This window comes from Elgaria multicarinata, chromosome 2, assembly GCF_023053635.1.
Source record: "Elgaria multicarinata webbii isolate HBS135686 ecotype San Diego chromosome 2, rElgMul1.1.pri, whole genome shotgun sequence".
NCBI classification, from domain to species: Eukaryota; Metazoa; Chordata; class Lepidosauria; order Squamata; family Anguidae; genus Elgaria; species Elgaria multicarinata.
Genome location: NC_086172.1, coordinates 105,375,072 through 105,385,605, shown reverse-complemented (window position 1 = coordinate 105,385,605; position 10,534 = coordinate 105,375,072). Strand labels below are relative to the sequence as shown.

General features: G+C 41.1%; 1 long non-coding RNA gene across 1 annotated transcript; it reads right to left on the bottom strand.

The window, feature by feature from the left end:
• Positions 1 to 1,497: 1,497 nt before the first annotated feature.
• On the bottom strand, positions 1,498 to 7,111 carry LOC134393715 (uncharacterized). The gene is made up of 3 exons (XR_010025095.1): positions 7,001 to 7,111; positions 1,800 to 1,888; positions 1,498 to 1,567 (listed from the first exon to the last, which is right to left on the bottom strand). It is a non-coding gene; the product is annotated as an uncharacterized LOC134393715 (long non-coding RNA).
• Positions 7,112 to 10,534: the final 3,423 nt, after the last annotated feature.

The following is a 10,534-nucleotide window of genomic DNA, read 5'->3' as shown; positions in this document are numbered from 1 at the left end:
TAGTCTTTAAAAAAAAGTATTGGATTGACAGGGAATTCACTGCATTACATAAGCCCTCTGGGAGGGGATTTAACCTCCCTGCAGTTTTATAACACCATGCATGCTATGCTTTAATATGCTGAAGACATATTATGTCTTCAGACATGTATGTATCATTTACATGAGCCTCTAAGGTATTCCATTATTACCCATTTGTATCATTATCTTCATAGTTTGTCAAGTGGTTCAAGAAATGTAGCTTATTGTTATCCACATAACAATAGTTGAGAATGAGGCTGAAGCTGAGACAGACAGGCTCTCCATCTGTGAGGAGAAATGCACTGTCTTGCAAACATCCGGTGGTGGTGGTGGTTTAATTGGGGGAAAGGCATTGTGTGGGAGAAACCTTCCCCAGCATCATTGCTCCAAACAAACTCCCCCACCCCCCATGGCTGCATTTCATTAAAAAAGAAAACATCCAATCATGGTTCTTGGGCATAATGTGTAGCTTGGCTGTATCCAACTCTTTTATTATTTATATGTTGTGCGTGTGTGTGTGTGTTTTTTGTATGTTTTGTTCTGAGGGAAAACTCCAACCATTTTAAATTCAACAATCTGTGTTGGCAGATTATTAATATACTGTCCTCATGTACTGCAGTGGATTCAGAGAATCACAAGGGGAGATCACACTGTCTATCCAAGACTGAACCTGCTCTTCCAACTTTGGGATATTGGGTTGATTTCTTGTGTGGCTCCATTTTAAGTTGGGGGAGGGGGTGTTATACTTGCATAGTGTCACAGAACAATATAGTCCTGAACACATGAACTAAGAGGTGGTTCACTTGTATGCATTCATCACTTGATGACTGTAGTATCGAGCAGTAATTTACATGTGTTTGGGGATTGTGCAAGCAATCTCAAAACAAACACAATGGATAAAACTTGCATATCTGCTCACTTGCTTTTCACTTGAGCCAGTTCATGCATTCAGTTGCCAGCCATCCCATTTATACAAGTATTAAAATAGTGAGAAATCTAGTGAGAAATCTACATGTGTGAACTGGCCTTAAGGCACATGCAAAGTTTGGGTTTGGAACACGGGTCAAAGAGACTTCTGGCAATTATTTATGTCTCTACAGATGGCCCATTTTAGATTTGGGTGCTTCTAGACAAGGCTTTTATCATGTGATTGCCCTGCCTCATTCACAGAACTTTACAGGCGTGTGTGTGTGTGTGCGCGTGCGCGCCCAGAAGACATTGTCTTCATCATGTAAGCCCTCCTTTGTTTTCCATTGTTTTTTCCATCTTTTTTGTTTCCACACAAAGAACTGATAAGGAGAGAAAGATGGAAGAGCTGCACAATGTCTTTTGATTACTAGTGCTAGGAGCCCTTTGTCCAGAAGCACCCTTTGATAACTCTGGCTATCGAGACTAACAGATATCCTCTCATCAGGCGTTAAAGCTTCTTATTTTGTAATGAAATATTAACCTTGCAGCTCCACTTACGAATCTAGGCCTCCTATGTCAGGCGAACGGTGCACCGGGGAGAGCTGGTAAAGAATGCCTTCAACACTTCCCACAGTCATTTCTGGAATGGAGGTGGAGATGCATAGCAATTAAAGGAATAAGAAGAAGCCTGTTCCTCGAAGAAAACATGTTTCAAATCAAGGGCCTGCTCTCTGGTTACTAGTTGTATGTTGGCAATTTCAGTTCCAAATTTGCGTTTAACTGATAGTTCCCTCCCTGCAGTGCTCCTTGGCACTGTTTGAGGCACACAGTGACTTGTCCCAAATCATGACATAGTACTCCTTGTAAATTACCTGATGGAGAAAGAATGTTCTCATACAATGAGGAGCCAGACAGTCTGGGGAGGGGTGAAGAAAAGAGAGTAGGCACTGATGACTAAACTCTGCAAAGTGGAGGGAAGAATGTCAGGGTATCAGGAAAGGAGAAGACATATATAGTTCCAGCATGACTTCAGCAAGTGCCAAGGCACAAAAGCACACAAGCACACAACCTTTGTGCTTGCGGTGAATTTGATTGGAGACTGCTTGTTTTCCATCTGGCCCTGAAAGGAACTTGTGCTAAACAGGGTCTGCGTGCAATTCGTCATGGATATTATTCCTCTGCACAACCAAGCACAATCTGCATGCAGAAACAGGCTTCCGTGCATAGATTACTATTCCAATTGTGTCCAACACATGCAAGAAGGTCTAGCATGGGGAAGAAACCTCCACATCCAGTCCACAGGACTGCTTGTGGTTCTCTATGTACACTGCCAATGATTAGCTCTCACAACACTTGGGGCGTATAGAAAAGAGGCCAGAAGGAAATGAACCATGACTTCTACTTCCTAATCAGTCATCTCATGAGTAGACCTTTTTCCCCATTTGCCCCGTGTGTGTGTGTGTGTGTGTGTGTGTGTGTGTGTCAGTGGGAGACTACACTTAGTTGGGGCCTGGAGACCCAGGGTCCCTCAGCCTAGGCTGCAACCCCATACCATATTTGCCAGCATCTTGAGACACATTCCCTCTCTGTACATCTGTGGCGGATGCTTTCCATTATGCCTTGTCGTGGCCCAAACATTATGAAGACACTTCTTATGGTCCAACACACCTTTATTTGATAGAAAGGAATTAACATTGCAATGGAGAAAAGATGCACATTTGCCAAGGAACACCCTTCCAACTCTTGCTGGATGTGCCAGCTGTTTTATTAACAAGTTCTGGTCAAGGAAGCATGAAACAATTGAGCATGTGCAGAGGATGCCTGTTAACTCAGTAGGAAAGTTAGCTGATCACTAGTTCCTGTATTTTCTATGGTTAAGCTAGCTTCTTCCTGTAGCAGGCTGGTTACCTGGGCAACCAGGTCCAAAAGGGAAATCTGCCCCAGCAGCTAGGAAAAAGGGGAAGTCTGCCTCACCAGATTCTTTCAGTCTGCACATGTGGGGGTGGGTGTTTTGTGAGGCACAGACAGCATTTTAAAAGTTACTACTCAGCTATTAAGGCAATGCCAGGTATCGGACCTTTCTATCTCGATTGATCAGATTGATCAAAGATGGCTTCTCTCATGTCAAGAAGCTCAAGATGTGGCTGCAGCTACAACAGTCTACACTCACTGACACCCGTTACCATGACCAAAAATTAAGAAGGTTGAAGTGTAATTCCTGCTTCAGGATATTATGGAAACTAGATCTGTGTACCTGATGTCTAGATGTTGTTAAGTTTGCTGGAGCCTATTAGAAACAATATTGGAGCTGAAGGAGCAAAATTCTGAAGAGAAGGTTGCTGGCTTAGGGCCTCCTCTAGAAAAGCACAAATGGGCTTGTGCAGTTTAGACACAGAGAGATTTAGGCTTCCCTATGTGACATGCTCTCACAAAAAACTATCTATACCAGGTTTCTTTGTGTATAGGCAGGAGGGACATTCATTCCAGTGACAGTAGGAGCCAGCACTGCTGGTAGGATTTACAGCCAAAAATATATGTGAGGAAATGTCTAGGTCACACACACATGGCAAGAACTGTTAATCCATGTAGCTATTTTGTCTATCAAATATGAACTTGGTAGAAAAACTGGTTTTGTGGGGGAAAGGGATAATTCATGATTTTGCAATGAGTCAGGAAAATAAAGCTTTAATGTGAAATGGTCTATCTTAAAATGTTTCCAGCCACGTTAGGTCCATGTCATGCTACAAAAGGAAAATGAGATGGAATAGGAAGTGGAAAACAAGCAAAACTTTAAAATGTATGAATTTAGAGCTGGCATCCTGGACTTCATTTTTTTCAGAACTTAATATTTATGTTTTATCATATCTTTCTGAAGTTACATCCTGAACTCATATTTTGTCTCAGCAGAGTTTGAACATCCTTTTGGCAGTGTTCAGGATGCATAGTTTTTGGCTTATGACATCATTCTTGATTTAAGTTTTGGTCTATCATGTGACTAATTGTTATTGGTCCACATAAAATATCTACCCAACTACTTCTAGGTGATATAGGTAAAGAGTTCAAATGGGGGGGGGGATTTGAAGGACTTGCCCTGATCCTATATAATTTTTGCTTGATAATAGTTGACCTAAGTTCTTTTGCTAAAGGAGCACTAATACATTTTAAGTCACATTTCCATAAAGAGTTTAATTAATAAATAATATCATAGCTATTAACCTATAGATTCTATATGAACATATCCTACTAACTCAAAAGTGTGAGTTAGTGTGCAGCTACATGTGCATTATTTCCCATAGTGAATATTTACCATGATCATTCAACTCCACAGTGATTTCAGTTTGCCTCTCCTCATTCACTGTAAAGAACTGGGCGCATATGACCACAACAATCTTCAGCTGAAGAGGATGACTACAACTGAAAGACACATGGAAGGTCTGGGCACATTGGTAGTGTGATGACAATGAACTGATTTGGATGTCATGATACACCACTGTTTATCATAATAGTCATAAACTGCAGAAAGCCCTGGGCTCATGCTCCTCCAATCTCTTCCTCTGGGACAACTATGAAATTGGAAAGTTTCGCTTCCATTTTTGATTGACCACAGTTCTTCACCAAAACCCAACAAACTTGGTTAATCTTAGTTGTGGTGTGTTTGAAACAATCAAACATCAACCCCTGAGTTATGAAGCTGGCTTGTTTCAAACAAATAATAGTTAAGATTAACCATAGTTTGGGGTTCAAACATTATACTAAACTGCTGCTAATCAAATACGGAAATAAAAACTTCCAATCTCTTCCTCAGTGTTGCACTGGAGGAGTGGGGAATGTATGAGTTCAAAGCTCACTGCAGCTCATTCCTACCATGCTAAAACCATATTTTAGCATCATGTTTGTACTGGCCCAGTGTGCATGTAGAACTATTTACTACTTATGTGGCACAGAAGTTAAAACAGGTGCCTTAACTTGCCATTTGCGTGCTTTTTTGGTGCATGAGTGCAATCGTTAAAACACCTTAAACATTTCTTTTAAACTGAAGATTTTTTAAAAAACCTAGAGTTAGTTTAGATGTACCCAGGATGGCACTGTCCTGCAGATTCTTGATTGCATCTGCTATGTCTTCTTCCAACTGAAGACTCCTGAAAGTTACAGGCTTATCAACTAAGCTGTCATGTCAAATTGTTTTTTGCTCTTCTCCTGAGGAAAAGCTTGCCGTCGTCTGGCTAGAATCACCAGCCCTTGAAAGAAGGAGATTTTCTCCTACCAGATTGCACCATTTTACCTAATATGGTAAGCCATTGTAATCTAACCAGAGCTAATATAAGGATACTAGCACTTTCCACTGGGTAGATTATAATGGGTTCTTGCCAGCCTCATTTTCTAAGAATATAAGGCCTGTCCAGGCCTATCAAAACTGGGTGTGGAGGAATGCCTTCTTGCTCCTCTCCTTGAATTCAGAATTGTGTGGAGTTGAAACCAGTTTTTCTAGTCTGTTGCAAGCAGCCAGCTATGCCTCATGGCCCACCAGCATAGAAGATTTTCTTTGTGAATGAATTATTGGGAATATGAAAACCTGGTGTGCTCTTGCTGCTGAACCATTAGCAAGGAGAAGTAGACATATTAGGAGGGGATGTGGAAAGAGGGGAAAAAAGTTAGTTTGAAAGAAGAAATGGGGGATGAACTAGAAGGTGAGGGCACACAGAGACATACAGTATAAGGAATCATAAAAAGAGGATAACCATGATTGTGGTCCTAAGAGAGAGGGAGAGTGCTATAGAATGCAGAGGGTGATAACAGGCATGGGGTCTCCAAGCAGGGTAGGTGCCAGACTATTTTGCGCCCTAGGCAAGGTGAGCTACTTGCACCCTCCCCAAAATTGCCAACTTTGATTCAGCTATTCAAGAAGAGTATCTGAACTATTATATTTCCCTTTTTTAAAAACAGCTAATTTGTATACAACTGACCCTTAAAGGGCAGTACTGTGCCCCTCTGAGGTCTGCGCCCTAGGCGGCTGCCTAGTTGGCCTAATGGTAGCACTGGCCCTGTCTTCAGGAAAGCTGTGAGTGGGAGCAACAAAACGGGGTGGCAGAAATGGGGTGCAGACTTGTGGTGGGTCAGAAATAAAAAGTTTTAGGGGAAGGGGATTTCAATCAGGCCAACTTCATCATCATGAAGGGGAAGGGTACTCCCTACTCCATCCCTAACCCAGATCAGCCTCCCTCTGACTGCCTTTAAAGCAAGAGAAAGATGTGTGATCATATATCTATTTATTTACATTTAGATCCTGCCTTTCCCCTCAGGAGCTCAAGGAGATTGTACCCTTCCCATTTTCTTCTCACCACAGTCTTGTGAGGTGGTTAGACTGTGAGATAGTAACTACCCAACCTCACCAATGAGCTTTATGGCTGAGTGTGGATTTGAACCTGGGTCTTTCTCTATTATTATTATTATTATTATTATTATTATTATTATTATTATTATTATTATTTTCCTGCCTTTTCCCCAAAACTGGGACTCAAGGCAGCTTTACAAACTAAATTTGTCCCTTTAACATCAAAGTGAAAATACAGGGCCAGCTCTACACAAGCAGGATAAAACACTGAAAATGGTATATTCAATGTGTCCTGAGTCCCAACAGTTGTCAATGCCATTATAAACCAACTCCGATCAAGCCTCTCATTCAAAGATTGGCTCCACAGCAGCTGTTTTGTCTGAAATGGCCCACCCTCTCACTCACCTACATGTCACAGAGAATCCAGATGGTATTGTTGCCAACCCATTGCATTGCATTTTTCAAACATCCACCGCCACCTAAAATGCCATTGCAGCACCACCCAGTCTGTCCACTAACAAAGTGCTACTGGAACTTTTCAGAGCTCCTGCTGTGCCTTAACTAGAAGCATCCTCCAAGTGGTTTCTGCCTTTAATTGCTTCCTGTTGTGCATGGTCCAGCATTAATGATGAACTGCCTTCTAATTAGTTAGTTGTTGCTATTCCCTGCAAGACGGGGCTTTCAGTTTTGCTTTCCTCTCATTTTTTTTCCTTTCATTCATTTAAAATGAAATAAAAATACTTTTCAAGATAGCTCCTTGAACAGAAAGGTAAAAGAATAAACTGAGCCTTCCACAGATAGTGTAGACTAAAAATCATTCCTTTCCTAAAGAAGGCACCACAGCAAGATGGGGCTCTCTGCTAAAACAGCAAATGGAGAGACAATCCCATGTGTTTTTACTAAAGCTGTTAATTCACTCTTCACATCTCTCATTCAAGTCATCAATCACAACATAACCAAAATAGCGCTCAGCGCGCAGCTGCTAGCATGCCACTGCAAATGAACCTTCTGCCAATGGAGCCCTGCCCCGCCAAGTTGGCGTCACAGGAGGGGAAAAAACTCAGCTGGAAAAATAAACTAATCAGGTATCACAAGCCCTTTTCTTAAAGGGGAAAAAGGCTACTAACTTTTAACTCTTTGCTAGCACCTTAATCAGTAAGTCCTCATCTGGAAAGAGATCTGTGTAGGAATGTAGCATTCTGGGGACTCAGTAGTCAAGCCCACCTGAAGAGAACTATTCACCATACTACCAGTATAATCCTCCATCGATTATATGTTATTGTGTATGTGCATTTTGCATGTTTTTGTGGTTTTTAATTTTTGTATATTGTTTTTAAGTGTTTTTATCTTATGTGAACCACCCAGAGAGCTTTGGCTATGGGGCGGTATACAAATGCAATAAAATAATAAATGAATAAATGAATAAATAGTGTTGTGAAGCATAATACAAATATATGGGAAAGAATCCTAGCCACCGTGTAATTACTCAAAATCAGAAAGTTAAAGATAGCTCTCATATCTGTGAGAGGATGACATTTGTCAGGTGTCTCATACAAAAAGACTATAGATTTCCTGTTGAAGCAGAACACATACCAGGGCTGAAATGTAAAGTAGTTATAAAGGGAATTCCATTTGAATTTCATAGTAATCATAACTTCACATATATGATTACTATGAAAGGATATATATATATATATCCTTTTGAGTATTGTTTTTCTCAAGAAGGATACATTAGATTAGATTTTGGTTCTAATTTGTATTCGGGTGGGTTCCCCCCCCCCAATTGTTTCTATATTGTATTAAATGCTGGTGTTTTTCTCATAATAATCTTACCATCAACTGATATTTGCAGTCCTTCCTGACAAAGGTTTGATCAAAATGTGTAGGCAAGCAAAAGGAAAACAAAACCAAAAAAAGTGGCTCCATGAGAGTCTCTTTCCTCTTTCTGCTTATTTTTTGGCACCACTCTCTTCCTTCCTTTTTGTCGTGATTCAAGAAGGAAACAACTCATGGACCTGTAACAGTTGTGCAAAAGAGGGAATTTGGGGTGTGTGTGCAAAGATTCATGCAGACAGCCACCCCACCCTACTGTCCTTTCCCCCATTTATACGGCAACAGGATTGCTCCTCATTAAATATAAGCCTGAATGATTTCACCTTTAAGGTATTATCATTTTTACTGCCAAGGAGGGGCATGTAGTGTTTCCTGCCACAGGTACCAAAATAGCTTGACTAGCCTACCATGTAACTTAACTTGGGAGAGAGGGGGTCTCATTTGCTGCTTTGCCTCAAGCAGCAAAATATCTTAGGCTGGCCCTGACAACCAGAGCACTGGGACCCTGGCAACTGCCCACAGATGGCAGGTCCCCAAGCTGGCCCTGCATGCAGGGCTGAGAGAAAAGCTACACCTGCTGCAATTTCTTCTACACAGCTGTTTAAGGTACAGGCACATTGTTTGTTCAAGTTAATGTGCCCTTTATGTGAGAATACATGCAGTGTCAGGAAAGGAGAGCAAAGGACACTGAAGGAAGGACATAGAAGAAGACAGCCAATGTAGAATCATTGGCAAAAGAGTACTTGGAGAACACATATTCTGAAATATACTAGACCAAATAGCATTTTGTGAACTTTGAGATGTCCTTCCCTTTTGTTCTCTGCTGTGGCTAGAATGTCAGATGAGACATCTTACACCCAGCTGTGAACCTAGGTGAGTTTGGCCCAGTCATTTACCTCTCAGCCTCATGGAACTACTGTAAGTCCAAAACAAAAACAAAAAACAAAGGCTGGAAATTACCATGTCCACCACCCTAAGTTTATTCTTTGTTTATTACATTTAAAGTTGGGGTATAAATGTAATACATAAATATAAGATTCTTTTTATATATGTGAGGGGAAAATACAGATAATATGATGCTTATTTCTTTCAAAGGGGGAAAAGCAGTTATTGCGGTTAGTTGGACACATGGCTTTATTATTGGGGAATCAGTCAAGCATCTCCTGCTACATACTCAGTACACCTTGTGTATTGTAAGTTTAATCAGAACAATTTTTCCTGAAATAAATGGTGTTATATGAGTGTGGAACTGTTGAATGCAATAACAAAACTAGTCAACCCTGTCATGCAAACTGAGCCTTTTTTTACCCAAAAGGCAGTTTCCAAAACATCATTAATGTGAAGAAACTTTCACTGGGAACAAATTTGCCCCACTTTTTCTGGGTTTTTTCCCCCCATAGTGGATTCCAAAAATTGTAATTGCTTACAGTAATGTTTAAATTTACCCAAGGGTGGGCTGCAGTGAAGAAATAACATTGGTTCTAATTATGTTTATTTTCCATAGAACTTACACCATGCCATCAAGTATTACATAAAACCGAATCCCTAAATGTTGTAAAAACAATGAAAACATGGAGACATAAACTCAGAGAGGCAGAGAAATTATCCTATGCTAGCCTTTCCCAATACTATTTATTCTGTTAGGCTACGTGAGAATGTAGCCCAAACTTTTTGGACCCCTGGGTACATTTGGAAATTTGAAGAACAGCTGTGGGTGCCACCACAAAATAGTTCCCATGGAGCATGTGGCTAATCATATAATGGGTGCCATGGCGGTCTGGGTAGTCAAAAGAGGTAGGTGTGTGTAAGGCTAGATGCTGAGGGAGAGAGGGAAAATAGCAAGAGAAAAGAGTAGAGGGGAGAGAAACAGCAGGGCTAGGAAGGGGAGAAACAGCAGCAAGGCAAAGAGGTCAGGGAGAATAGCAAGGGTAGAGGTTAGAAGTGGAGATAAACAGGGAAATAAAGGGGTGAGTGGGGGAGACAGAGAACAAGACTAGGGGCTAGGAAGGGAGAGAAATAGTGAGGAAAGAGAGAAATAGTAAGTATGGGAGTGGAGAAATAGAGAGAGCAAAGTGGAAATCTTTGTGGTAACAGAAGATTGGGTGGGGGCAGGAAGCAACTTTTTTTGCTGCCCATTGAACAGCTGATCAGTGCCAGGTTCAGGAACAGGAAGGAGAACCTGGCATCCTATCATTTTTCAAGGTTTGTTTTTTTTTATTAAAAAAAAGTTTTGAAGGGGCTGGGGAGCAGAGAGCTTTGTTGGAGGTCCCAGTGGACATCATGTCATCCATGGGTGCCACACTGGGGCCCCCAGGTAGATTCATTATAATTATTCGAGCAAGAATGGAATTGTACTTCCAGATCCCAGCCCCACTCTTTGCAAACACTAACATGACCACCACTACCACCTCTACAATTATTTGTAGAGTACACGTCAGTTTG